The following is a 26,818-nucleotide window of genomic DNA, read 5'->3' as shown; positions in this document are numbered from 1 at the left end:
GGCAGTTTTCATTTGGAAAGTAAAACCTGGAACTCGCTCAGTGTAGCGTAGACAACAAAGCCTGGGAGCCAGATAAAGGCCACAAAAACACAATAATTGACTGTTGTAGCTGAGGAAGATGCCTCATGTGTTTACATTAATCCAGTGTTTTTGAGTTTATGCCTTTTTACCAGTTCACTACCCTACCATGGGCGGTTGTTTCCTCTTGACAAACATCCACAATTCATAGTAATCTTTGCCGAAACCCGGGATTGAACCAGGAACCTTCAGATCTTCAGTCTGACCCTCTCCCAACTGAGCTATTTTGGCTACAAAGGGCTTAAATGGCAGTTTTCATTTGGAAAGTAAAACCTGGAACTCGCTCCGTTGAGTGTAGACGACAAAGCTGGAGAGCCAGATAAAGGCCACAAAGATGCAATATTTGACTGTTATAGCTGAGGAAGAAGCCTCATGTGTTTACATTAATCCAGTGTTTTTGAGTTTATGCCTTTTTACCAGTTCACTTTCCTACCATGGGTATGTTCAGTCTCCCAACTGAGCTATTTTGGCTACAAAGGGCTTAAATGGCAGCTTTCATTTGGAAAGTAAAACCTGGAACTCGCTCAGTATAGCGTAGACGACAAAGCTGGAGAGCCAGATAAAGGCCACAAAAATGCAATAATTGACTGTTGTAGCTGAGGAAGAAGCCTCATGTGTTTACATTAATCCAGTGTTTTTGAGATAATTCCTTTTTACCAGTTCACTTCCCTACCATGGGCTGTTGTTTCCTCTTGACAAACATCCACAAGTCATAGTAGTCTTTGCCGAAACCCCGGATTGAACCAGGGACCTTCAGATGTTCAGTCTGACGCTTTCCAAACTGAGCTATTTTGGCTACGAAGGGCTAAAATGGCAGTTTTCATTTGGAAAGTAAAACCTGGAACTCGCTCCGTTGAGCGTAGACGACAAAGCTGGGGAGCCAGATAAAGGCCACAAAATGCAATAATTGACTGTTGTAGCTGAGGAAGAAGCCTCATGTGTTTTCATTAATCCAGTGTTTTTGAGTTTATGCCTTTTTACCAGTTCACTTTCCTACCATGGGCTGTTGTTTCCTCTTGACAAACATCCACAATTCATAGTAATCTTTGCCGAAACCTGGGATTGAACCAGGGACCTTCAGATTTTCAGTCTGACACTCTCCCAACTGAGCTATTTTGGCTACAAAGGGCTTAAATGGCAGTTTTTATTTGGAAAGTAAAACCTGGAACTCGCTCCGTTGAGCGTTGAGCGTAGACGACAAAGCTGGAGAGCCAGATAAAGGCCACAAAAATGCAATAATTTACTGTTGTAGCTGAGGAAAGAAGCCTCATGTGTTTTCATTAATCCAGTGTTTTTTGAGATAATTCCTTTTTACCAGTTCACTTTCCTACCATGGCATATTGTTTCCTCTTGACAAACATCCACAATTCATAGTAGTCTTTGCTGAAACCTGGGATTGAACCAGGGACCTTCAGATCTTCAGTCTGACGCTCTCCCAACTGAGCTATTTTGGCTACAAAGGGCTTAAATGGCAGTTTTCATTTGGAAAGTAAAACCTGGAACTCGCTCCGTTGAGCGTAGACGACAAAGCTGGGGAGCCAGATAAAGGCCACAAAATGCAATAATTGACTGTTGTAGCTGAGGAAGAAGCCTCATGTGTTTTCATTAATAAAGTTTTTTTTGGAGTTTATGCCTTTTTACCAGTTCACTTTCCTACCATGGGCTGTTGTTTCCTCTTGACAAACATCCACAATTCATAGTAATCTTTGCTGAAACCCGGGATTGAACCAGGGACTTTCAGATGTTCAGTCTGACGGTCTCCCAACTGAGCAATTTTGGCTACAAAGGGCTAAAATGGCAGTTTTCATTTGGAAAGTAAAACCTGGAACTCGCTCCGTTGAGCGTTGAGCGTTGAGCGTAGACGACAAAGCTGGAGAGCCAGATAAAGGCCACAAAAATGCAATAATTGACTGTTGTAGCTGAGGAAAGAAGCCTCATGTGTTTTCATTATTCCAGTGTTTTTTGAGATAATTCCTTTTTACCAGTTCACTTTCCTACAATGGCATATTGTTTCCTCTTGACAAACATCCACAATTCATAGTAGTCTTTGCTGAAACCCCGGATTGAACCAGGGACCTTCTGATCTTCAGTCTGACGCTCTCCCAACTGAGCTATTTTGGCTACAAAGGTTTTAAATGGCAGTTTTTATTTGGAAAGTAAAACCAGGAACTCGCTCAGTATAGCGTAGACGACAAAGCCTGGGAGCCAGATAAAGGCCACAAAAATGCAATAATTGACTGTTGTAGCTGAGGAAGAAGCCTCATGTGTTTTCATTAATCCAGTGTTTTTGAGATAATTCCTTTTTACCAGTTCACTTCCCTACCATGGGCTATTGTTTCCTCTTGTTTTTGAGTTTATGCCTTTTTACCAGTTCACTTTCCTACCATGGGCTGTTGTTTCCTCTTGACAAACATCCACAATTCACAGTCCTCTTTGCCGAAACCCAGGGTTGAACCAGAGACTTTCATATCTTCAGTCTCCAAACTGAGCTATTTTGGCGACAAAGGGCTAAAATGGCAGTTTTCATTTGGAAAGTAAAACCTGGAACTCGCTCCGTTGAGTGTAGACGACAAAGCTGGGGAGCCAGATAAAGGCCACAAAAATGCAATAATTGACTGTTGTAGCTGAGGAAGAAGCCTCATGTGTTTTCATTAATCCAGTGTTTTTGAGATAATTCCTTTTTACCAGTTCACTTCCCTACCATGGGCTGTTGTTTCCTCTTGACAAACATCCACAAGTCATAGTAGTCTTTGCCGAAACCCCGGATTGAACCAGGGACCTTCAGATGTTCAGTCTCCCAACTGAGCTATTTTGGCTACTAAGTGCTTAAATGGCAGTTTTCATTTGGAAAGTAAAACCTGGAACTCGCTCCGTTGAGCATAGACGACAAAGCTGGAGAGCCAGATAAAGGCCACAAAAATGCAATAATTGACTGTTGTAGCTGAGGAAGAACCCTCATGTGTTTACATTAATCCAGTGTTTTTGATTTTATGCCTTTTTACCAGTTCACTTTCCTACCATGGGCTGTTGTTTCCTCTTGACAAACATCCACAATTCATAGTAGTCTTTGCTGAAACCCCGGATTGACAAGGGACCTTCAGATCTTCAGTCTGACGCTCTCCCAACTGAGCTATTTTGGCTTCAAAGGGCTTAAATGGCAGTTTTCATTTGGAAAGTAAAACCTGGAACTCGCTCAGTGTAGCGTAGACAACAAAGCTGGAGAGCCAGATAAAGGCCACAAAGATGCAATATTTGACTGTTATAGCTGAGGAAGAAGCCTCATGTGTTTACATTAATCCAGTGTTTTTGAGTTTATGCCTTTTTACCAGTTCACTTTCCTACCATGGGTATGTTCAGTCTCCCAACTGAGCTATTTTGGCTACAAAGGGCTTAAATGGCAGCTTTCATTTGGAAAGTAAAACCTGGAACTCGCTCAGTATAGCGTAGACGACAAAGCTGGAGAGCCAGATAAAGGCCACAAAAATGCAATAATTGACTGTTGTAGCTGAGGAAGAAGCCTCATGTGTTTTCATTAATCCAGTGTTTTTGAGTTTATGCCTTTTTACCAGTTCACTACCCTACCATGGGCTGTTGTTTCCTCTTCACAAACATCCACAATTCACAGTACTCTTTGCCGAAACCCGGGATTTAACCAGGGACCTTCAGTCTCCCAACTGAGCAATTTTGGCTACAAAGGGCTTAAATGGCAGCTTTCATTTGGAAAGTAAAACCAGGAACTCGCTCAGTATAGCGTAGACGACAAAGCTGTAGAGCCAGATAAAGGCCACAAAAACACAATAATTGACTGTTGTAGCTGAGGAAGAAGCCTCATGTGTTTTCATTAATCCAGTGTTTTTGAGATAATTACTTTTTACCAGTTCACTTTCCTACCATGGGCTATTGTTTCCTCTTGACAAACATCCACAATTCATAGTAGTCTTTGCCGAAACCCCGGATTGAACCAGGGACCTTCAGATGTTCAGTCTGACGCTTTCCAAACTGAGCTATTTTGGCTACGAAGGTTTTAAATGGCAGTTTTTATTTGGAAAGTAAAACCTGGAACTCGCTCCGTTGAGCGTTGAGCGTTGAGCGTAGACGACAAAGCTGGAGAGCCAGATAAAGGCCACAAAAATGCAATAATTGACTGTTGTAGCTGAGGAAAGAAGCCTCATGTGTTTACATTAATCCAGTGTTTTTGATTTTATGCCTTTTTACCAGTTCACTTTCCTACCATGGGCTGTTGTTTCCTCTTGACAAACATCCACAATTCATAGTAGTCTTTGCTGAAACCTGGGATTGACAAGGGACCTTCAGATCTTCAGTCTGACGCTCTCCCAACTGAGCTATTTTGGCTTCAAAGGGCTTAAATGGCAGTTTTCATTTGGAAAGTAAAACCTGGAACTCGCTCAGTGTAGCGTAGACAACAAAGCCTGGGAGCCAGATAAAGGCCACAAAAACACAATAATTGACTGTTGTAGCTGAGGAAGAAGCCTCATGTGTTTTCATTAATCCAGTGTTTTTGAGTTTATGCCTTTTTACCAGTTCACTACCCTACCATGGGCTGTTGTTTCCTCTTGACAAACATCCACAATTCATAGTAATCTTTGCTGAAACCTGGGATTGAACCAGGGACCTTCAGATCTTCAGTCTGACGCTCTCCCAACTGAGCTATTTTGGCTACAAAGGGCTTAAATGGCAGTTTTCATTTGGAAAGTAAAACCTGGAACTCGCTCCGTTGAGTGTAGACGACAAAGCTGGAGAGCCAGATAAAGGCCACAAAGATGCAATATTTGACTGTTATAGCTGAGGAAGAAGCCTCATGTGTTTACATTAATCCAGTGTTTTTGAGTTTATGCCTTTTTACCAGTTCACTTTCCTACCATGGGTATGTTCAGTCTCCCAACTGAGCTATTTTGGCTACTAAGTGCTTAAATGGCAGCTTTCATTTGGAAAGTAAAACCTGGAACTCGCTCAGTGTAGCATAGACGACAAAGCTGGAGAGCCAGATAAAGGCCACAAAAATGCAATAATTGACTGTTGTAGCTGAGGAAGAAGCCTCATGTGTTTTCATTAATCCAGTGTTTTTGAGTTTATGCCTTTTTACCAGTTCACTTTCCTACCATGGGCGGTTGTTTCCTCTTGACAAACATCCACAATTCATAGTAATCTTTGCCGAAACCCGGGATTGAACCAGGCATATTGTTTCCTCTTGACAAACATCCACAATTCATAGTAGTCTTTGCTGAAACCCCGGATTGAACCAGGGACCTTCAGATGTTCAGTCTCCCAACTGAGCTATTTTGGCTACTAAGTGCTTAAATGGCAGTTTTCATTTGGAAAGTAAAACCTGGAACTCGCTCCGTTGAGCATAGACGACAAAGCTGGAGAGCCAGATAAAGGCCACAAAAATGCAATAATTGACTGTTGTAGCTGAGGAAGAAGCCTCATGTGTTTACATTAATCCAGTGTTTTTTGAGATAATTCCTTTTTACCAGTTCACTTTCCTACCATGGCATATTGTGTCCTCTTGACAAACATCCACAATTCATAGTAGTCTTTGCTGAAACCTGGGATTGAACCAGGGACCTTCAGATCTTCAGTCTGACACTCTCCCAACTGAGCTATTTTGGCTACAAAGGGCTTAAATGGCAGTTTTCATTTGGAAAGTAAAACCTGGAACTCGCTCCGTTGAGCGTAAACGACAAAGCTGGGGAGCCAGATAAAGGCCACAAAGATGCAATATTTGACTGTTATAGCTGAGGAAGAAGCCTCATGTGTTTACATTAATCCAGTGTTTTTGAGATAATTCCTTTTTACCAGTTCACTTCCCTACCATGGGCTGTTGTTTCCTCTTGACAAACATCCACAAGTCATAGTAGTCTTTGCCGAAACCCCGGATTGAACCAGGGACCTTCAGATGTTCAGTCTCCCAACTGAGCTATTTTGGCTACTAAGTGCTTAAATGGCAGTTTTCATTTGGAAAGTAAAACCTGGAACTCGCTCCGTTGAGCATAGACGACAAAGCTGGAGAGCCAGATAAAGGCCACAAAAATGCAATAATTGACTGTTGTAGCTGAGGAAGAACCCTCATGTGTTTACATTAATCCAGTGTTTTTGATTTTATGCCTTTTTACCAGTTCACTTTCCTACCATGGGCTGTTGTTTCCTCTTGACAAACATCCACAATTCATAGTAGTCTTTGCTGAAACCCGGGATTGAACCAGGGACTTTCAGATGTTCAGTCTGACGGTCTCCCAACTGAGCAATTTTGGCTACAAAGGGCTAAAATGGCAGTTTTCATTTGGAAAGTAAAACCTGGAACTCGCTCCGTTGAGCGTTGAGCGTTGAGCGTAGACGACAAAGCTGGAGAGCCAGATAAAGGCCACAAAAATGCAATAATTGACTGTTGTAGCTGAGGAAGAAGCCTCATGTGTTTTCATTAATCCAGTGTTTTTGAGATAATTCCTTTTTACCAGTTCACTTCCCTACCATGGGCTATTGTTTCCTCTTGTTTTTGAGTTTATGCCTTTTTACCAGTTCACTTTCCTACCATGGGCTGTTGTTTCCTCTTGACAAACATCCACAATTCACAGTCCTCTTTGCCGAAACCCGGGGTTGAACCAGAGACTTTCAGATCTTCAGTCTCCAAACTGAGCTATTTTGGCGACAAAGGGCTAAAATGGCAGTTTTCATTTGGAAAGTAAAACCTGGAACTCGCTCCGTTGAGTGTAGACGACAAAGCTGGGGAGCCAGATAAAGGCCACAAAAACGCAATAATTGACTGTTGTAGCTGAGGAAGAAGCCTCATGTGTTTTCATTAATAAAGTTTTTTTTGGAGTTTATGCCTTTTTACCAGTTCACTTTCCTACCATGGGCTGTTGTTTCCTCTTGACAAACATCCACAATTCATAGTAGTCTTTGCTGAAACCCGGGATTCAACCAGGGACTTTCAGATGTTCAGTCTGACGGTCTCCCAACTGAGCAATTTTGGCTACAAAGGGCTAAAATGGCAGTTTTCATTTGGAAAGTAAAACCTGGAACTCGCTCCGTTGAGCGTTGAGCGTTGAGCGTAGACGACAAAGCTGGAGAGCCAGATAAAGGCCACAAAAATGCAATAATTGACTGTTGTAGCTGAGGAAAGAAGCCTCATGTGTTTTCATTATTCCAGTGTTTTTTGAGATAATTCCTTTTTACCAGTTCACTTTCCTACAATGGCATATTGTTTCCTCTTGACAAACATCCACAATTCATAGTAGTCTTTGCTGAAACCCCGGATTGAACCAGGGACCTTCTGATCTTCAGTCTGACGCTCTCCCAACTGAGCTATTTTGGCTACAAAGGTTTTAAATGGCAGTTTTTATTTGGAAAGTAAAACCTGGAACTCGCTCAGTGTAGCGTAGACGACAAAGCCTGGGAGCCAGATAAAGGCCACAAAAATGCAATAATTGACTGTTGTAGCTGAGGAAGAAGCCTCATGTGTTTTCATTAATCCAGTGTTTTTGAGATAATTCCTTTTTACCAGTTCACTTCCCTACCATGGGCTATTGTTTCCTCTTGTTTTTGAGTTTATGCCTTTTTACCAGTTCACTTTCCTACCATGGGCTGTTGTTTCCTCTTGACAAACATCCACAATTCACAGTCCTCTTTGCCGAAACCCAGGGTTGAACCAGAGACTTTCAGATCTTCAGTCTCCAAACTGAGCTATTTTGGCGACAAAGGGCTAAAATGGCAGTTTTCATTTGGAAAGTAAAACCTGGAACTCGCTCCGTTGAGTGTAGACGACAAAGCTGGGGAGCCAGATAAAGGCCACAAAAATGCAATAATTGACTGTTGTAGCTGAGGAAGAAGCCTCATGTGTTTTCATTAATCCAGTGTTTTTGAGATAATTCCTTTTTACCAGTTCACTTCCCTACCATGGGCTGTTGTTTCCTCTTGACAAACATCCACAAGTCATAGTAGTCTTTGCCGAAACCCCGGATTGAACCAGGGACCTTCAGATGTTCAGTCTCCCAACTGAGCTATTTTGGCTACTAAGTGCTTAAATGGCAGTTTTCATTTGGAAAGTAAAACCTGGAACTCGCTCCGTTGAGCATAGACGACAAAGCTGGAGAGCCAGATAAAGGCCACAAAAATGCAATAATTGACTGTTGTAGCTGAGGAAGAACCCTCATGTGTTTACATTAATCCAGTGTTTTTGATTTTATGCCTTTTTACCAGTTCACTTTCCTACCATGGGCTGTTGTTTCCTCTTGACAAACATCCACAATTCATAGTAGTCTTTGCTGAAACCCCGGATTGACAAGGGACCTTCAGATCTTCAGTCTGACGCTCTCCCAACTGAGCTATTTTGGCTTCAAAGGGCTTAAATGGCAGTTTTCATTTGGAAAGTAAAACCTGGAACTCGCTCAGTGTAGCGTAGACAACAAAGCTGGAGAGCCAGATAAAGGCCACAAAGATGCAATATTTGACTGTTATAGCTGAGGAAGAAGCCTCATGTGTTTACATTAATCCAGTGTTTTTGAGTTTATGCCTTTTTACCAGTTCACTTTCCTACCATGGGTATGTTCAGTCTCCCAACTGAGCTATTTTGGCTACAAAGGGCTTAAATGGCAGCTTTCATTTGGAAAGTAAAACCTGGAACTCGCTCAGTATAGCGTAGACGACAAAGCTGGAGAGCCAGATAAAGGCCACAAAAATGCAATAATTGACTGTTGTAGCTGAGGAAGAAGCCTCATGTGTTTTCATTAATCCAGTGTTTTTGAGTTTATGCCTTTTTACCAGTTCACTACCCTACCATGGGCTGTTGTTTCCTCTTCACAAACATCCACAATTCACAGTACTCTTTGCCGAAACCCGGGATTTAACCAGGGACCTTCAGTCTCCCAACTGAGCAATTTTGGCTACAAAGGGCTTAAATGGCAGCTTTCATTTGGAAAGTAAAACCAGGAACTCGCTCAGTATAGCGTAGACGACAAAGCTGTAGAGCCAGATAAAGGCCACAAAAACACAATAATTGACTGTTGTAGCTGAGGAAGAAGCCTCATGTGTTTTCATTAATCCAGTGTTTTTGAGATAATTACTTTTTACCAGTTCACTTTCCTACCATGGGCTATTGTTTCCTCTTGACAAACATCCACAATTCATAGTAGTCTTTGCCGAAACCCCGGATTGAACCAGGGACCTTCAGATGTTCAGTCTGACGCTTTCCAAACTGAGCTATTTTGGCTACGAAGGTTTTAAATGGCAGTTTTTATTTGGAAAGTAAAACCTGGAACTCGCTCCGTTGAGCGTTGAGCGTTGAGCGTAGACGACAAAGCTGGAGAGCCAGATAAAGGCCACAAAAATGCAATAATTGACTGTTGTAGCTGAGGAAAGAAGCCTCATGTGTTTACATTAATCCAGTGTTTTTGATTTTATGCCTTTTTACCAGTTCACTTTCCTACCATGGGCTGTTGTTTCCTCTTGACAAACATCCACAATTCATAGTAGTCTTTGCTGAAACCTGGGATTGACAAGGGACCTTCAGATCTTCAGTCTGACGCTCTCCCAACTGAGCTATTTTGGCTTCAAAGGGCTTAAATGGCAGTTTTCATTTGGAAAGTAAAACCTGGAACTCGCTCAGTGTAGCGTAGACAACAAAGCCTGGGAGCCAGATAAAGGCCACAAAAACACAATAATTGACTGTTGTAGCTGAGGAAGAAGCCTCATGTGTTTTCATTAATCCAGTGTTTTTGAGTTTATGCCTTTTTACCAGTTCACTACCCTACCATGGGCTGTTGTTTCCTCTTGACAAACATCCACAATTCATAGTAATCTTTGCTGAAACCTGGGATTGAACCAGGGACCTTCAGATCTTCAGTCTGACGCTCTCCCAACTGAGCTATTTTGGCTACAAAGGGCTTAAATGGCAGTTTTCATTTGGAAAGTAAAACCTGGAACTCGCTCCGTTGAGTGTAGACGACAAAGCTGGAGAGCCAGATAAAGGCCACAAAGATGCAATATTTGACTGTTATAGCTGAGGAAGAAGCCTCATGTGTTTACATTAATCCAGTGTTTTTGAGTTTATGCCTTTTTACCAGTTCACTTTCCTACCATGGGTATGTTCAGTCTCCCAACTGAGCTATTTTGGCTACTAAGTGCTTAAATGGCAGCTTTCATTTGGAAAGTAAAACCTGGAACTCGCTCAGTGTAGCATAGACGACAAAGCTGGAGAGCCAGATAAAGGCCACAAAAATGCAATAATTGACTGTTGTAGCTGAGGAAGAAGCCTCATGTGTTTTCATTAATCCAGTGTTTTTGAGTTTATGCCTTTTTACCAGTTCACTTTCCTACCATGGGCGGTTGTTTCCTCTTGACAAACATCCACAATTCATAGTAATCTTTGCCGAAACCCGGGATTGAACCAGGCATATTGTTTCCTCTTGACAAACATCCACAATTCATAGTAGTCTTTGCTGAAACCCCGGATTGAACCAGGGACCTTCAGATGTTCAGTCTCCCAACTGAGCTATTTTGGCTACTAAGTGCTTAAATGGCAGTTTTCATTTGGAAAGTAAAACCTGGAACTCGCTCCGTTGAGCATAGACGACAAAGCTGGAGAGCCAGATAAAGGCCACAAAAATGCAATAATTGACTGTTGTAGCTGAGGAAGAAGCCTCATGTGTTTACATTAATCCAGTGTTTTTTGAGATAATTCCTTTTTACCAGTTCACTTTCCTACCATGGCATATTGTGTCCTCTTGACAAACATCCACAATTCATAGTAGTCTTTGCTGAAACCTGGGATTGAACCAGGGACCTTCAGATCTTCAGTCTGACACTCTCCCAACTGAGCTATTTTGGCTACAAAGGGCTTAAATGGCAGTTTTCATTTGGAAAGTAAAACCTGGAACTCGCTCCGTTGAGCGTAAACGACAAAGCTGGGGAGCCAGATAAAGGCCACAAAGATGCAATATTTGACTGTTATAGCTGAGGAAGAAGCCTCATGTGTTTACATTAATCCAGTGTTTTTGAGATAATTCCTTTTTACCAGTTCACTTCCCTACCATGGGCTGTTGTTTCCTCTTGACAAACATCCACAAGTCATAGTAGTCTTTGCCGAAACCCCGGATTGAACCAGGGACCTTCAGATGTTCAGTCTCCCAACTGAGCTATTTTGGCTACTAAGTGCTTAAATGGCAGTTTTCATTTGGAAAGTAAAACCTGGAACTCGCTCCGTTGAGCATAGACGACAAAGCTGGAGAGCCAGATAAAGGCCACAAAAATGCAATAATTGACTGTTGTAGCTGAGGAAGAACCCTCATGTGTTTACATTAATCCAGTGTTTTTGATTTTATGCCTTTTTACCAGTTCACTTTCCTACCATGGGCTGTTGTTTCCTATTGACAAACATCCACAATTCATAGTAATCTTTGCCGAAACCCGGGATTGACAAGGGACCTTCAGATCTTCAGTCTGACCCTCTCCCAACTGAGCTATTTTGGCTACAAAGGGCTTAAATGGCAGTTTTCATTTGGAAAGTAAAACCTGGAACTCGCTCCGTTGAGTGTAGACGACAAAGCTGGAGAACCAGATAAAGGCCACAAAAATGCAATAATTGACTGTTATAGCTGAGGAAGAAGCCTCATGTGTTTACATTAATCCAGTGTTTTTGAGTTTATGCCTTTTTACCAGTTCACTTTCCTACCATGGGTATGTTCAGTCTCCCAACTGAGCTATTTTGGCTACTAAGTGCTTAAATGGCAGCTTTCATTTGGAAAGTAAAACCTGGAACTCGCTCAGTGTAGCATAGACGACAAAGCTGGAGAGCCAGATAAAGGCCACAAAAATGCAATAATTGACTGTTGTAGCTGAGGAAGAAGCCTCATGTGTTTTCATTAATCCAGTGTTTTTAAGTTTATGCCTTTTTACCAGTTCACTTTCCTACCATGGGCGGTTGTTTCCTCTTGACAAACATCCACAATTCATAGTAATCTTTGCCGAAACCCGGGATTGAACCAGGCATATTGTTTCCTCTTGACAAACATCCACAATTCATAGTAGTCTTTGCTGAAACCCCGGATTGAACCAGGGACCTTCAGATGTTCAGTCTCCCAACTGAGCTATTTTGGCTACTAAGTGCTTAAATGGCAGTTTTCATTTGGAAAGTAAAACCTGGAACTCGCTCCGTTGAGCATAGACGACAAAGCTGGAGAGCCAGATAAAGGCCACAAAAACACAATAATTGACTGTTGTAGCTGAGGAAGAAGCCTCATGTGTTTTCATTAATCCAGTGTTTTTGAGTTTATGCCTTTTTACCAGTTCACTACCCTACCATGGGCTGTTGTTTCCTCTTGACAAACATCCACAATTCATAGTAATCTTTGCTGAAACCTGGGATTGAACCAGGGACCTTCAGATTTTCAGTCTGACACTCTCCCAACTGAGCTATTTTGGCTACAAAGGGCTTAAATGGCAGTTTTCATTTGGAAAGTAAAACCTGGAACTCGCTCCGTTGAGTGTAGACGACAAAGCTGGAGAGCCAGATAAAGGCCACAAAGATGCAATATTTGACTGTTATAGCTGAGGAAGAAGCCTCATGTGTTTACATTAATCCAGTGTTTTTGAGTTTATGCCTTTTTACCAGTTCACTTTCCTACCATGGGTATGTTCAGTCTCCCAACTGAGCTATTTTGGCTACAAAGGGCTTAAATGGCAGCTTTCATTTGGAAAGTAAAACCTGGAACTCGCTCAGTATAGCGTAGACGACAAAGCTGGAGAGCCAGATAAAGGCCACAAAAATGCAATAATTGACTGTTGTAGCTGAGGAAGAAGCCTCATGTGTTTTCATTAATCCAGTGTTTTTGAGTTTATGCCTTTTTACCAGTTCACTACCCTACCATGGGCTGTTGTTTCCTCTTCACAAACATCCACAATTCACAGTACTCTTTGCCGAAACCCGGGATTTAACCAGGGACCTTCAGTCTCCCAACTGAGCAATTTTGGCTACAAAGGGCTTAAATGGCAGCTTTCATTTGGAAAGTAAAACCAGGAACTCGCTCAGTATAGCGTAGACGACAAAGCTGTAGAGCCAGATAAAGGCCACAAAAACACAATAATTGACTGTTGTAGCTGAGGAAGAAGCCTCATGTGTTTTCATTAATCCAGTGTTTTTGAGATAATTACTTTTTACCAGTTCACTTTCCTACCATGGGCTGTTGTTTCCTCTTGACAAACATCCACAATTCATAGTAGTCTTTGCCGAAACCCCGGATTGAACCAGGGACCTTCAGATGTTCAGTCTGACGCTTTCCAAACTGAGCTATTTTGGCTACGAAGGGCTAAAATGGCAGTTTTCATTTGGAAAGTAAAACCTGGAACTCGCTCCGTTGAGCGTAGACGACAAAGCTGGGGAGCCAGATAAAGGCCACAAAAATGCAATAATTGACTGTTGTAGCTGAGGAAGAAGCCTCATGTGTTTTCATTAATAAAGTTTTTTTTGGAGTTTATGCCTTTTTACCAGTTCACTTTCCTACCATGGGCTGTTGTTTCCTCTTGACAAACATCCACAATTCATAGTAGTCTTTGCTGAAACCCGGGATTGAACCAGGGACTTTCAGATGTTCAGTCTGACGGTCTCCCAACTGAGCAATTTTGGCTACAAAGGGCTAAAATGGCAGTTTTCATTTGGAAAGTAAAACCTGGAACTCGCTCCGTTGAGCGTTGAGCGTAGACGACAAAGCTGGAGAGCCAGATAAAGGCCACAAAAATGCAATAATTGACTGTTGTAGCTGAGGAAAGAAGCCTCATGTGTTTTCATTATTCCAGTGTTTTTTGAGATAATTCCTTTTTACCAGTTCACTTTCCTACCATGGCATATTGTTTCCTCTTGACAAACATCCACAATTCATAGTAGTCTTTGCTGAAACCCCGGATTGAACCAGGGACCTTCTGATCTTCAGTCTGACGCTCTCCCAACTGAGCTATTTTGGCTACAAAGGTTTTAAATGGCAGTTTTTATTTGGAAGACGACAAAGCTGGAGAGCCAGATAAAGGCCACAAAAACACAATAATTGACTGTTGTAGCTGAGGAAGAAGCCTCATGTGTTTTCATTAATCCAGTGTTTTTGAGTTTATGCCTTTTTACCAGTTCACTTTCCTACCATGGGCGGTTGTTTCCTTGAACCAGGGACCTTCTGATGTTCAGTCTCCCAACTGAGCAATTTTGGCTACAAAGGGCTTAAATGGCAGCTTTCATTTGGAAAGTAAAACCAGGAACTCGCTCAGTATAGCGTAGACGACAAAGCTGTAGAGCCAGATAAAGGCCACAAAAACACAATAATTGACTGTTGTAGCTGAGGAAGAAGCCTCATGTGTTTTCATTAATCCAGTGTTTTTGAGATAATTACTTTTTACCAGTTCACTTTCCTACCATGGGCTATTGTTTCCTCTTGACAAACATCCACAATTCATAGTAGTCTTTGCCGAAACCCCGGATTGAACCAGGGACCTTCAGATGTTCAGTCTGACGCTTTCCAAACTGAGCTATTTTGGCTACGAAGGTTTTAAATGGCAGTTTTTATTTGGAAAGTAAAACCTGGAACTCGCTCCGTTGAGCGTTGAGCGTTGAGCGTAGACGACAAAGCTGGAGAGCCAGATAAAGGCCACAAAAATGCAATAATTGACTGTTGTAGCTGAGGAAAGAAGCCTCATGTGTTTACATTAATCCAGTGTTTTTGATTTTATGCCTTTTTACCAGTTCACTTTCCTACCATGGGCTGTTGTTTCCTCTTGACAAACATCCACAATTCATAGTAGTCTTTGCTGAAACCTGGGATTGACAAGGGACCTTCAGATCTTCAGTCTGACGCTCTCCCAACTGAGCTATTTTGGCTTCAAAGGGCTTAAATGGCAGTTTTCATTTGGAAAGTAAAACCTGGAACTCGCTCAGTGTAGCGTAGACAACAAAGCCTGGGAGCCAGATAAAGGCCACAAAAACACAATAATTGACTGTTGTAGCTGAGGAAGAAGCCTCATGTGTTTTCATTAATCCAGTGTTTTTGAGTTTATGCCTTTTTACCAGTTCACTACCCTACCATGGGCTGTTGTTTCCTCTTGACAAACATCCACAATTCATAGTAATCTTTGCTGAAACCTGGGATTGAACCAGGGACCTTCAGATCTTCAGTCTGACGCTCTCCCAACTGAGCTATTTTGGCTACAAAGGGCTTAAATGGCAGTTTTCATTTGGAAAGTAAAACCTGGAACTCGCTCCGTTGAGTGTAGACGACAAAGCTGGAGAGCCAGATAAAGGCCACAAAGATGCAATATTTGACTGTTATAGCTGAGGAAGAAGCCTCATGTGTTTACATTAATCCAGTGTTTTTGAGTTTATGCCTTTTTACCAGTTCACTTTCCTACCATGGGTATGTTCAGTCTCCCAACTGAGCTATTTTGGCTACTAAGTGCTTAAATGGCAGCTTTCATTTGGAAAGTAAAACCTGGAACTCGCTCAGTGTAGCATAGACGACAAAGCTGGAGAGCCAGATAAAGGCCACAAAAATGCAATAATTGACTGTTGTAGCTGAGGAAGAAGCCTCATGTGTTTTCATTAATCCAGTGTTTTTGAGTTTATGCCTTTTTACCAGTTCACTTTCCTACCATGGGCGGTTGTTTCCTCTTGACAAACATCCACAATTCATAGTAATCTTTGCCGAAACCCGGGATTGAACCAGGCATATTGTTTCCTCTTGACAAACATCCACAATTCATAGTAGTCTTTGCTGAAACCCCGGATTGAACCAGGGACCTTCAGATGTTCAGTCTCCCAACTGAGCTATTTTGGCTACTAAGTGCTTAAATGGCAGTTTTCATTTGGAAAGTAAAACCTGGAACTCGCTCCGTTGAGCATAGACGACAAAGCTGGAGAGCCAGATAAAGGCCACAAAAATGCAATAATTGACTGTTGTAGCTGAGGAAGAAGCCTCATGTGTTTACATTAATCCAGTGTTTTTTGAGATAATTCCTTTTTACCAGTTCACTTTCCTACCATGGCATATTGTGTCCTCTTGACAAACATCCACAATTCATAGTAGTCTTTGCTGAAACCTGGGATTGAACCAGGGACCTTCAGATCTTCAGTCTGACACTCTCCCAACTGAGCTATTTTGGCTACAAAGGGCTTAAATGGCAGTTTTCATTTGGAAAGTAAAACCTGGAACTCGCTCCGTTGAGCGTAAACGACAAAGCTGGGGAGCCAGATAAAGGCCACAAAGATGCAATAATTGACTGTTATAGCTGAGGAAGAAGCCTCATGTGTTTACATTAATCCAGTGTTTTTGAGTTTATGCCTTTTTACCAGTTCACTTTCCTACCATGGGCTGTTGTTTCCTCTTGACAAACATCCACAATTCATAGTAGTCTTTGCTGAAACCCCGGATTGACAAGGGACCTTCAGATCTTCAGTCTGACGCTCTCCCAACTGAGCTATTTTGGCTACTAAGTGCTTAAATGGCAGTTTTCATTTGGAAAGTAAAACCTGGAACTCGCTCAGTATAGCGTAGACGACAAAGCTGGAGAGCCAGATAAAGGCCACAAAAATGCAATAATTGACTGTTGTAGCTGAGGAAGAAGCCTCATGTGTTTTCATTAATCCAGTGTTTTTGAGTTTATGCCTTTTTACCAGTTCACTACCCTACCATGGGCTGTTGTTTCCTCTTCACAAACATCCACAATTCACAGTACTCTTTGCCGAAACCCGGGATTTAACCAGGGACCTTCAGTCTCCCAACTGAGCAATTTTGGCTACAAAGGGCTTAAATGGCAGCTTTCATTTGGAAAGTAAAACCAGGAACTCGCTCAGTATAGCGTAGACGACAAAGCTGTAGAGCCAGATAAAGGCCACAAAAACACAATAATTGACTGTTGTAGCTGAGGAAGAAGCCTCATGTGTTTTCATTAATCCAGTGTTTTTGAGATAATTACTTTTTACCAGTTCACTTTCCTACCATGGGCTATTGTTTCCTCTTGACAAACATCCACAATTCATAGTAGTCTTTGCCGAAACCCCGGATTGAACCAGGGACCTTCAGATGTTCAGTCTGACGCTTTCCAAACTGAGCTATTTTGGCTACGAAGGTTTTAAATGGCAGTTTTTATTTGGAAAGTAAAACCTGGAACTCGCTCCGTTGAGCGTTGAGCGTTGAGCGTAGACGACAAAGCTGGAGAGCCAGATAAAGGCCACAAAAATGCAATAATTGACTGTTGTAGCTGAGGAAAGAAGCCTCATGTGTTTACATTAATCCAGTGTTTTTGATTTTATGCCTTTTTACCAGTTCACTTTCCTACCATGGGCTGTTGTTTCCTCTTGACAAACATCCACAATTCATAGTAGTCTTTGCTGAAACCTGGGATTGACAAGGGACCTTCAGATCTTCAGTCTGACGCTCTCCCAACTGAGCTATTTTGGCTTCAAAGGGCTTAAATGGCAGTTTTCATTTGGAAAGTAAAACCTGGAACTCGCTCAGTGTAGCGTAGACAACAAAGCCTGGGAGCCAGATAAAGGCCACAAAAACACAATAATTCACTGTTGTAGCTGAGGAAGAAGCCTCATGTGTTTTCATTAATCCAGTGTTTTTGAGTTTATGCCTTTTTACCAGTTCACTACCCTACCATGGGCTGTTGTTTCCTCTTGACAAACATCCACAATTCATAGTAGTCTTTGCTGAAACCTGGGATTGAACCAGGGACCTTCAGATCTTCAGTCTGACGCTCTCCCAACTGAGCTATTTTGGCTACAAAGGGCTTAAATGGCAGTTTTCATTTGGAAAGTAAAACCTGGAACTCGCTCCGTTGAGTGTAGACGACAAAGCTGGAGAGCCAGATAAAGGCCACAAAGATGCAATATTTGACTGTTATAGCTGAGGAAGAAGCCTCATGTGTTTACATTAATCCAGTGTTTTTGAGTTTATGCCTTTTTACCAGTTCACTTTCCTACCATGGGTATGTTCAGTCTCCCAACTGAGCTATTTTGGCTACTAAGTGCTTAAATGGCAGCTTTCATTTGGAAAGTAAAACCTGGAACTCGCTCAGTGTAGCATAGACGACAAAGCTGGAGAGCCAGATAAAGGCCACAAAAATGCAATAATTGACTGTTGTAGCTGAGGAAGAAGCCTCATGTGTTTTCATTAATCCAGTGTTTTTGAGTTTATGCCTTTTTACCAGTTCACTTTCCTACCATGGGCGGTTGTTTCCTCTTGACAAACATCCACAATTCATAGTAATCTTTGCCGAAACCCGGGATTGAACCAGGCATATTGTTTCCTCTTGACAAACATCCACAATTCATAGTAGTCTTTGCTGAAACCCCGGATTGAACCAGGGACCTTCAGATGTTCAGTCTCCCAACTGAGCTATTTTGGCTACTAAGTGCTTAAATGGCAGTTTTCATTTGGAAAGTAAAACCTGGAACTCGCTCCGTTGAGCATAGACGACAAAGCTGGAGAGCCAGATAAAGGCCACAAAAATGCAATAATTGACTGTTGTAGCTGAGGAAGAAGCCTCATGTGTTTACATTAATCCAGTGTTTTTTGAGATAATTCCTTTTTACCAGTTCACTTTCCTACCATGGCATATTGTGTCCTCTTGACAAACATCCACAATTCATAGTAGTCTTTGCTGAAACCTGGGATTGAACCAGGGACCTTCAGATCTTCAGTCTGACACTCTCCCAACTGAGCTATTTTGGCTACAAAGGGCTTAAATGGCAGTTTTCATTTGGAAAGTAAAACCTGGAACTCGCTCCGTTGAGCGTAAACGACAAAGCTGGGGAGCCAGATAAAGGCCACAAAGATGCAATAATTGACTGTTATAGCTGAGGAAGAAGCCTCATGTGTTTACATTAATCCAGTGTTTTTGAGATAATTCCTTTTTACCAGTTCACTTCCCTACCATGGGCTGTTGTTTCCTCTTGACAAACATCCACAAGTCATAGTAGTCTTTGCTGAAACCTGGGATTGAACCAGGGACCTTCAGATCTTCAGTCTGACGCTCTCCCAACTGAGCTATTTTGGCTACTAAGTGCTTAAATGGCAGTTTTCATTTGGAAAGTAAAACCTGGAACTCGCTCCGTTGAGCATAGACGACAAAGCTGGAGAGCCAGATAAAGGCCACAAAAATGCAATAATTGACTGTTATAGCTGAGGAAGAAGCCTCATGTGTTTACATTAATCCAGTGTTTTTGAGTTTATGCCTTTTTACCAGTTCACTTTCCTACCATGGGTATGTTCAGTCTCCCAACTGAGCTATTTTGGCTACTAAGTGCTTAAATGGCAGCTTTCATTTGGAAAGTAAAACCTGGAACTCGCTCAGTGTAGCATAGACGACAAAGCTGGAGAGCCAGATAAAGGCCACAAAAATGCAATAATTGACTGTTGTAGCTGAGGAAGAAGCCTCATGTGTTTTCATTAATCCAGTGGTTTTGAGTTTATGCCTTTTTACCAGTTCACTTTCCTACCATGGGCGGTTGTTTCCTCTTGACAAACATCCACAATTCATAGTAATCTTTGCCGAAACCCGGGATTGAACCAGGGACCTTCTGATCTTCAGTCTGACGCTCTCCCAACTGAGCTATTTTGGCTTCAAAGGGCTTAAATGGCAGTTTTCATTTGGAAAGTAAAACCTGGAACTCGCTCAGTGTAGCGTAGACAACAAAGCCTGGGAGCCAGATAAAGGCCACAAAAACACAATAATTGACTGTTGTAGCTGAGGAAAGAAGCCTCATGTGTTTACATTAATCCAGTGTTTTTGAGATAATTCCTTTTTACCAGTTCACTACCCTACCATGGGCTGTTGTTTCCTCTTGACAAACATCCACAATTCATAGTAATCTTTGCTGAAACCTGGGATTGAACCAGGGACCTTCAGATTTTCAGTCTGACACTCTCCCAACTGAGCTATTTTGGCTATAAAGGGCTTAAATGGCAGTTTTCATTTGGAAAGTAAAACCTGGAACTCGCTCCGTTGAGTGTAGACGACAAAGCTGGAGAGCCAGATAAAGGCCACAAAGATGCAATATTTGACTGTTATAGCTGAGGAAGAAGCCTCATGTGTTTACATTAATCCAGTGTTTTTGAGTTTATGCCTTTTTACCAGTTCACTTTCCTACCATGGGTATGTTCAGTCTCCCAACTGAGCTATTTTGGCTACTAAGTGCTTAAATGGCAGCTTTCATTTGGAAAGTAAAACCTGGAACTCGCTCAGTGTAGCATAGACGACAAAGCGGGAGAGCCAGATAAAGGCCACAAAAATGCAATAATTGACTGTTGTAGCTGAGGAAGAAGCCTCATGTGTTTTCATTAATCCAGTGTTTTTTGAGATAATTCCTTTTTACCAGTTCACTTTCCTACCATGGCATATTGTTTCCTCTTGACAAACATCCACAATTCATAGTAGTCTTTGCTGAAACCTGGGATTGAACCAGGGACCTTCAGATCTTCAGTCTGACGCTCTCCCAACTGAGCTATTTTGGCTACAAAGGGCTTAAATGGCAGTTTTCATTTGGAAAGTAAAACCTGGAACTCGCTCAGTGTAGCGTAGACAACAAAGCCTGGGAGCCAGATAAAGGCCACAAAAACACAATAATTGACTGTTGTAGCTGAGGAAGAAGCCTCATGTGTTTTCATTAATCCAGTGTTTTTGAGTTTATGCCTTTTTACCAGTTCACTACCCTACCATGGGCTGTTGTTTCCTCTTGACAAACATCCACAATTCATAGTAGTCTTTGCTGAAACCTGGGATTGAACCAGGGACCTTCAGATCTTCAGTCTGACACTCTCCCAACTGAGCTATTTTGGCTACAAAGGGCTTAAATGGCAGTTTTCATTTGGAAAGTAAAACCTGGAACTCGCTCCGTTGAGTGTAGACGACAAAGCTGGAGAGCCAGATAAAGGCCACAAAGATGCAATATTTGACTGTTATAGCTGAGGAAGAAGCCTCATGTGTTTACATTAATCCAGTGTTTTTGAGTTTATGCCTTTTTACCAGTTCACTTTCCTACCATGGGTATGTTCAGTCTCCCAACTGAGCTATTTTGGCTACAAAGGGCTTAAATGGCAGCTTTCATTTGGAAAGTAAAACCTGGAACTCGCTCAGTATAGCGTAGACGACAAAGCTGGAGAGCCAGATAAAGGCCACAAAAATGCAATAATTGACTGTTGTAGCTGAGGAAGAAGCCTCATGTGTTTTCATTAATCCAGTGTTTTTGAGTTTATGCCTTTTTACCAGTTCACTACCCTACCATGGGCTGTTGTTTCCTCTTCACAAACATCCACAATTCACAGTACTCTTTGCCGAAACCCGGGATTTAACCAGGGACCTTCAGTCTCCCAACTGAGCAATTTTGGCTACAAAGGGCTTAAATGGCAGCTTTCATTTGGAAAGTAAAACCAGGAACTCGCTCAGTATAGCGTAGACGACAAAGCTGTAGAGCCAGATAAAGGCCACAAAAACACAATAATTGACTGTTGTAGCTGAGGAAGAAGCCTCATGTGTTTTCATTAATCCAGTGTTTTTGAGATAATTACTTTTTACCAGTTCACTTTCCTACCATGGGCTGTTGTTTCCTCTTGACAAACATCCACAATTCATAGTAGTCTTTGCCGAAACCCCGGATTGAACCAGGGACCTTCAGATGTTCAGTCTGACGCTTTCCAAACTGAGCTATTTTGGCTACGAAGGGCTAAAATGGCAGTTTTCATTTGGAAAGTAAAACCTGGAACTCGCTCCGTTGAGCGTAGACGACAAAGCTGGGGAGCCAGATAAAGGCCACAAAAATGCAATAATTGACTGTTGTAGCTGAGGAAGAAGCCTCATGTGTTTTCATTAATAAAGTTTTTTTTGGAGTTTATGCCTTTTTACCAGTTCACTTTCCTACCATGGGCTGTTGTTTCCTCTTGACAAACATCCACAATTCATAGTAGTCTTTGCTGAAACCCGGGATTGAACCAGGGACTTTCAGATGTTCAGTCTGACGGTCTCCCAACTGAGCAATTTTGGCTACAAAGGGCTAAAATGGCAGTTTTCATTTGGAAAGTAAAACCTGGAACTCGCTCCGTTGAGCGTTGAGCGTAGACGACAAAGCTGGAGAGCCAGATAAAGGCCACAAAAATGCAATAATTGACTGTTGTAGCTGAGGAAAGAAGCCTCATGTGTTTTCATTATTCCAGTGTTTTTTGAGATAATTCCTTTTTACCAGTTCACTTTCCTACCATGGCATATTGTTTCCTCTTGACAAACATCCACAATTCATAGTAGTCTTTGCTGAAACCCCGGATTGAACCAGGGACCTTCTGATCTTCAGTCTGACGCTCTCCCAACTGAGCTATTTTGGCTACAAAGGTTTTAAATGGCAGTTTTTATTTGGAAGACGACAAAGCTGGAGAGCCAGATAAAGGCCACAAAAACACAATAATTGACTGTTGTAGCTGAGGAAGAAGCCTCATGTGTTTTCATTAATCCAGTGTTTTTGAGTTTATGCCTTTTTACCAGTTCACTTTCCTACCATGGGCGGTTGTTTCCTTGAACCAGGGACCTTCTGATGTTCAGTCTCCCAACTGAGCAATTTTGGCTACAAAGGGCTTAAATGGCAGCTTTCATTTGGAAAGTAAAACCAGGAACTCGCTCAGTATAGCGTAGACGACAAAGCTGTAGAGCCAGATAAAGGCCACAAAAACACAATAATTGACTGTTGTAGCTGAGGAAGAAGCCTCATGTGTTTTCATTAATCCAGTGTTTTTGAGATAATTACTTTTTACCAGTTCACTTTCCTACCATGGGCTATTGTTTCCTCTTGACAAACATCCACAATTCATAGTAGTCTTTGCCGAAACCCCGGATTGAACCAGGGACCTTCAGATGTTCAGTCTGACGCTTTCCAAACTGAGCTATTTTGGCTACGAAGGTTTTAAATGGCAGTTTTTATTTGGAAAGTAAAACCTGGAACTCGCTCCGTTGAGCGTTGAGCGTTGAGCGTAGACGACAAAGCTGGAGAGCCAGATAAAGGCCACAAAAATGCAATAATTGACTGTTGTAGCTGAGGAAAGAAGCCTCATGTGTTTACATTAATCCAGTGTTTTTGATTTTATGCCTTTTTACCAGTTCACTTTCCTACCATGGGCTGTTGTTTCCTCTTGACAAACATCCACAATTCATAGTAGTCTTTGCTGAAACCTGGGATTGACAAGGGACCTTCAGATCTTCAGTCTGACGCTCTCCCAACTGAGCTATTTTGGCTTCAAAGGGCTTAAATGGCAGTTTTCATTTGGAAAGTAAAACCTGGAACTCGCTCAGTGTAGCGTAGACAACAAAGCCTGGGAGCCAGATAAAGGCCACAAAAACACAATAATTGACTGTTGTAGCTGAGGAAGAAGCCTCATGTGTTTTCATTAATCCAGTGTTTTTGAGTTTATGCCTTTTTACCAGTTCACTACCCTACCATGGGCTGTTGTTTCCTCTTGACAAACATCCACAATTCATAGTAATCTTTGCTGAAACCTGGGATTGAACCAGGGACCTTCAGATCTTCAGTCTGACGCTCTCCCAACTGAGCTATTTTGGCTACAAAGGGCTTAAATGGCAGTTTTCATTTGGAAAGTAAAACCTGGAACTCGCTCCGTTGAGTGTAGACGACAAAGCTGGAGAGCCAGATAAAGGCCACAAAGATGCAATATTTGACTGTTATAGCTGAGGAAGAAGCCTCATGTGTTTACATTAATCCAGTGTTTTTGAGTTTATGCCTTTTTACCAGTTCACTTTCCTACCATGGGTATGTTCAGTCTCCCAACTGAGCTATTTTGGCTACTAAGTGCTTAAATGGCAGCTTTCATTTGGAAAGTAAAACCTGGAACTCGCTCAGTGTAGCATAGACGACAAAGCTGGAGAGCCAGATAAAGGCCACAAAAATGCAATAATTGACTGTTGTAGCTGAGGAAGAAGCCTCATGTGTTTTCATTAATCCAGTGTTTTTGAGTTTATGCCTTTTTACCAGTTCACTTTCCTACCATGGGCGGTTGTTTCCTCTTGACAAACATCCACAATTCATAGTAATCTTTGCCGAAACCCGGGATTGAACCAGGCATATTGTTTCCTCTTGACAAACATCCACAATTCATAGTAGTCTTTGCTGAAACCCCGGATTGAACCAGGGACCTTCAGATGTTCAGTCTCCCAACTGAGCTATTTTGGCTACTAAGTGCTTAAATGGCAGTTTTCATTTGGAAAGTAAAACCTGGAACTCGCTCCGTTGAGCATAGACGACAAAGCTGGAGAGCCAGATAAAGGCCACAAAAATGCAATAATTGACTGTTGTAGCTGAGGAAGAAGCCTCATGTGTTTACATTAATCCAGTGTTTTTTGAGATAATTCCTTTTTACCAGTTCACTTTCCTACCATGGCATATTGTGTCCTCTTGACAAACATCCACAATTCATAGTAGTCTTTGCTGAAACCTGGGATTGAACCAGGGACCTTCAGATCTTCAGTCTGACACTCTCCCAACTGAGCTATTTTGGCTACAAAGGGCTTAAATGGCAGTTTTCATTTGGAAAGTAAAACCTGGAACTCGCTCCGTTGAGCGTAAACGACAAAGCTGGGGAGCCAGATAAAGGCCACAAAGATGCAATAATTGACTGTTATAGCTGAGGAAGAAGCCTCATGTGTTTACATTAATCCAGTGTTTTTGAGTTTATGCCTTTTTACCAGTTCACTTTCCTACCATGGGCTGTTGTTTCCTCTTGACAAACATCCACAATTCATAGTAGTCTTTGCTGAAACCCCGGATTGACAAGGGACCTTCAGATCTTCAGTCTGACGCTCTCCCAACTGAGCTATTTTGGCTACTAAGTGCTTAAATGGCAGTTTTCATTTGGAAAGTAAAACCTGGAACTCGCTCAGTATAGCGTAGACGACAAAGCTGGAGAGCCAGATAAAGGCCACAAAAATGCAATAATTGACTGTTGTAGCTGAGGAAGAAGCCTCATGTGTTTTCATTAATCCAGTGTTTTTGAGTTTATGCCTTTTTACCAGTTCACTACCCTACCATGGGCTGTTGTTTCCTCTTCACAAACATCCACAATTCACAGTACTCTTTGCCGAAACCCGGGATTTAACCAGGGACCTTCAGTCTCCCAACTGAGCAATTTTGGCTACAAAGGGCTTAAATGGCAGCTTTCATTTGGAAAGTAAAACCAGGAACTCGCTCAGTATAGCGTAGACGACAAAGCTGTAGAGCCAGATAAAGGCCACAAAAACACAATAATTGACTGTTGTAGCTGAGGAAGAAGCCTCATGTGTTTTCATTAATCCAGTGTTTTTGAGATAATTACTTTTTACCAGTTCACTTTCCTACCATGGGCTATTGTTTCCTCTTGACAAACATCCACAATTCATAGTAGTCTTTGCCGAAACCCCGGATTGAACCAGGGACCTTCAGATGTTCAGTCTGACGCTTTCCAAACTGAGCTATTTTGGCTACGAAGGTTTTAAATGGCAGTTTTTATTTGGAAAGTAAAACCTGGAACTCGCTCCGTTGAGCGTTGAGCGTTGAGCGTAGACGACAAAGCTGGAGAGCCAGATAAAGGCCACAAAAATGCAATAATTGACTGTTGTAGCTGAGGAAAGAAGCCTCATGTGTTTACATTAATCCAGTGTTTTTGATTTTATGCCTTTTTACCAGTTCACTTTCCTACCATGGGCTGTTGTTTCCTCTTGACAAACATCCACAATTCATAGTAGTCTTTGCTGAAACCTGGGATTGACAAGGGACCTTCAGATCTTCAGTCTGACGCTCTCCCAACTGAGCTATTTTGGCTTCAAAGGGCTTAAATGGCAGTTTTCATTTGGAAAGTAAAACCTGGAACTCGCTCAGTGTAGCGTAGACAACAAAGCCTGGGAGCCAGATAAAGGCCACAAAAACACAATAATTCACTGTTGTAGCTGAGGAAGAAGCCTCATGTGTTTTCATTAATCCAGTGTTTTTGAGTTTATGCCTTTTTACCAGTTCACTACCCTACCATGGGCTGTTGTTTCCTCTTGACAAACATCCACAATTCATAGTAGTCTTTGCTGAAACCTGGGATTGAACCAGGGACCTTCAGATCTTCAGTCTGACGCTCTCCCAACTGAGCTATTTTGGCTACAAAGGGCTTAAATGGCAGTTTTCATTTGGAAAGTAAAACCTGGAACTCGCTCCGTTGAGTGTAGACGACAAAGCTGGAGAGCCAGATAAAGGCCACAAAGATGCAATATTTGACTGTTATAGCTGAGGAAGAAGCCTCATGTGTTTACATTAATCCAGTGTTTTTGAGTTTATGCCTTTTTACCAGTTCACTTTCCTACCATGGGTATGTTCAGTCTCCCAACTGAGCTATTTTGGCTACTAAGTGCTTAAATGGCAGCTTTCATTTGGAAAGTAAAACCTGGAACTCGCTCAGTGTAGCATAGACGACAAAGCTGGAGAGCCAGATAAAGGCCACAAAAATGCAATAATTGACTGTTGTAGCTGAGGAAGAAGCCTCATGTGTTTTCATTAATCCAGTGTTTTTGAGTTTATGCCTTTTTACCAGTTCACTTTCCTACCATGGGCGGTTGTTTCCTCTTGACAAACATCCACAATTCATAGTAATCTTTGCCGAAACCCGGGATTGAACCAGGCATATTGTTTCCTCTTGACAAACATCCACAATTCATAGTAGTCTTTGCTGAAACC

This window comes from Odontesthes bonariensis, chromosome 10 (assembly GCF_027942865.1).
Source record: "Odontesthes bonariensis isolate fOdoBon6 chromosome 10, fOdoBon6.hap1, whole genome shotgun sequence".
Classification (NCBI taxonomy): domain Eukaryota; kingdom Metazoa; phylum Chordata; class Actinopteri; order Atheriniformes; family Atherinopsidae; genus Odontesthes; species Odontesthes bonariensis.
This window is presented reverse-complemented; position numbering follows the sequence as displayed.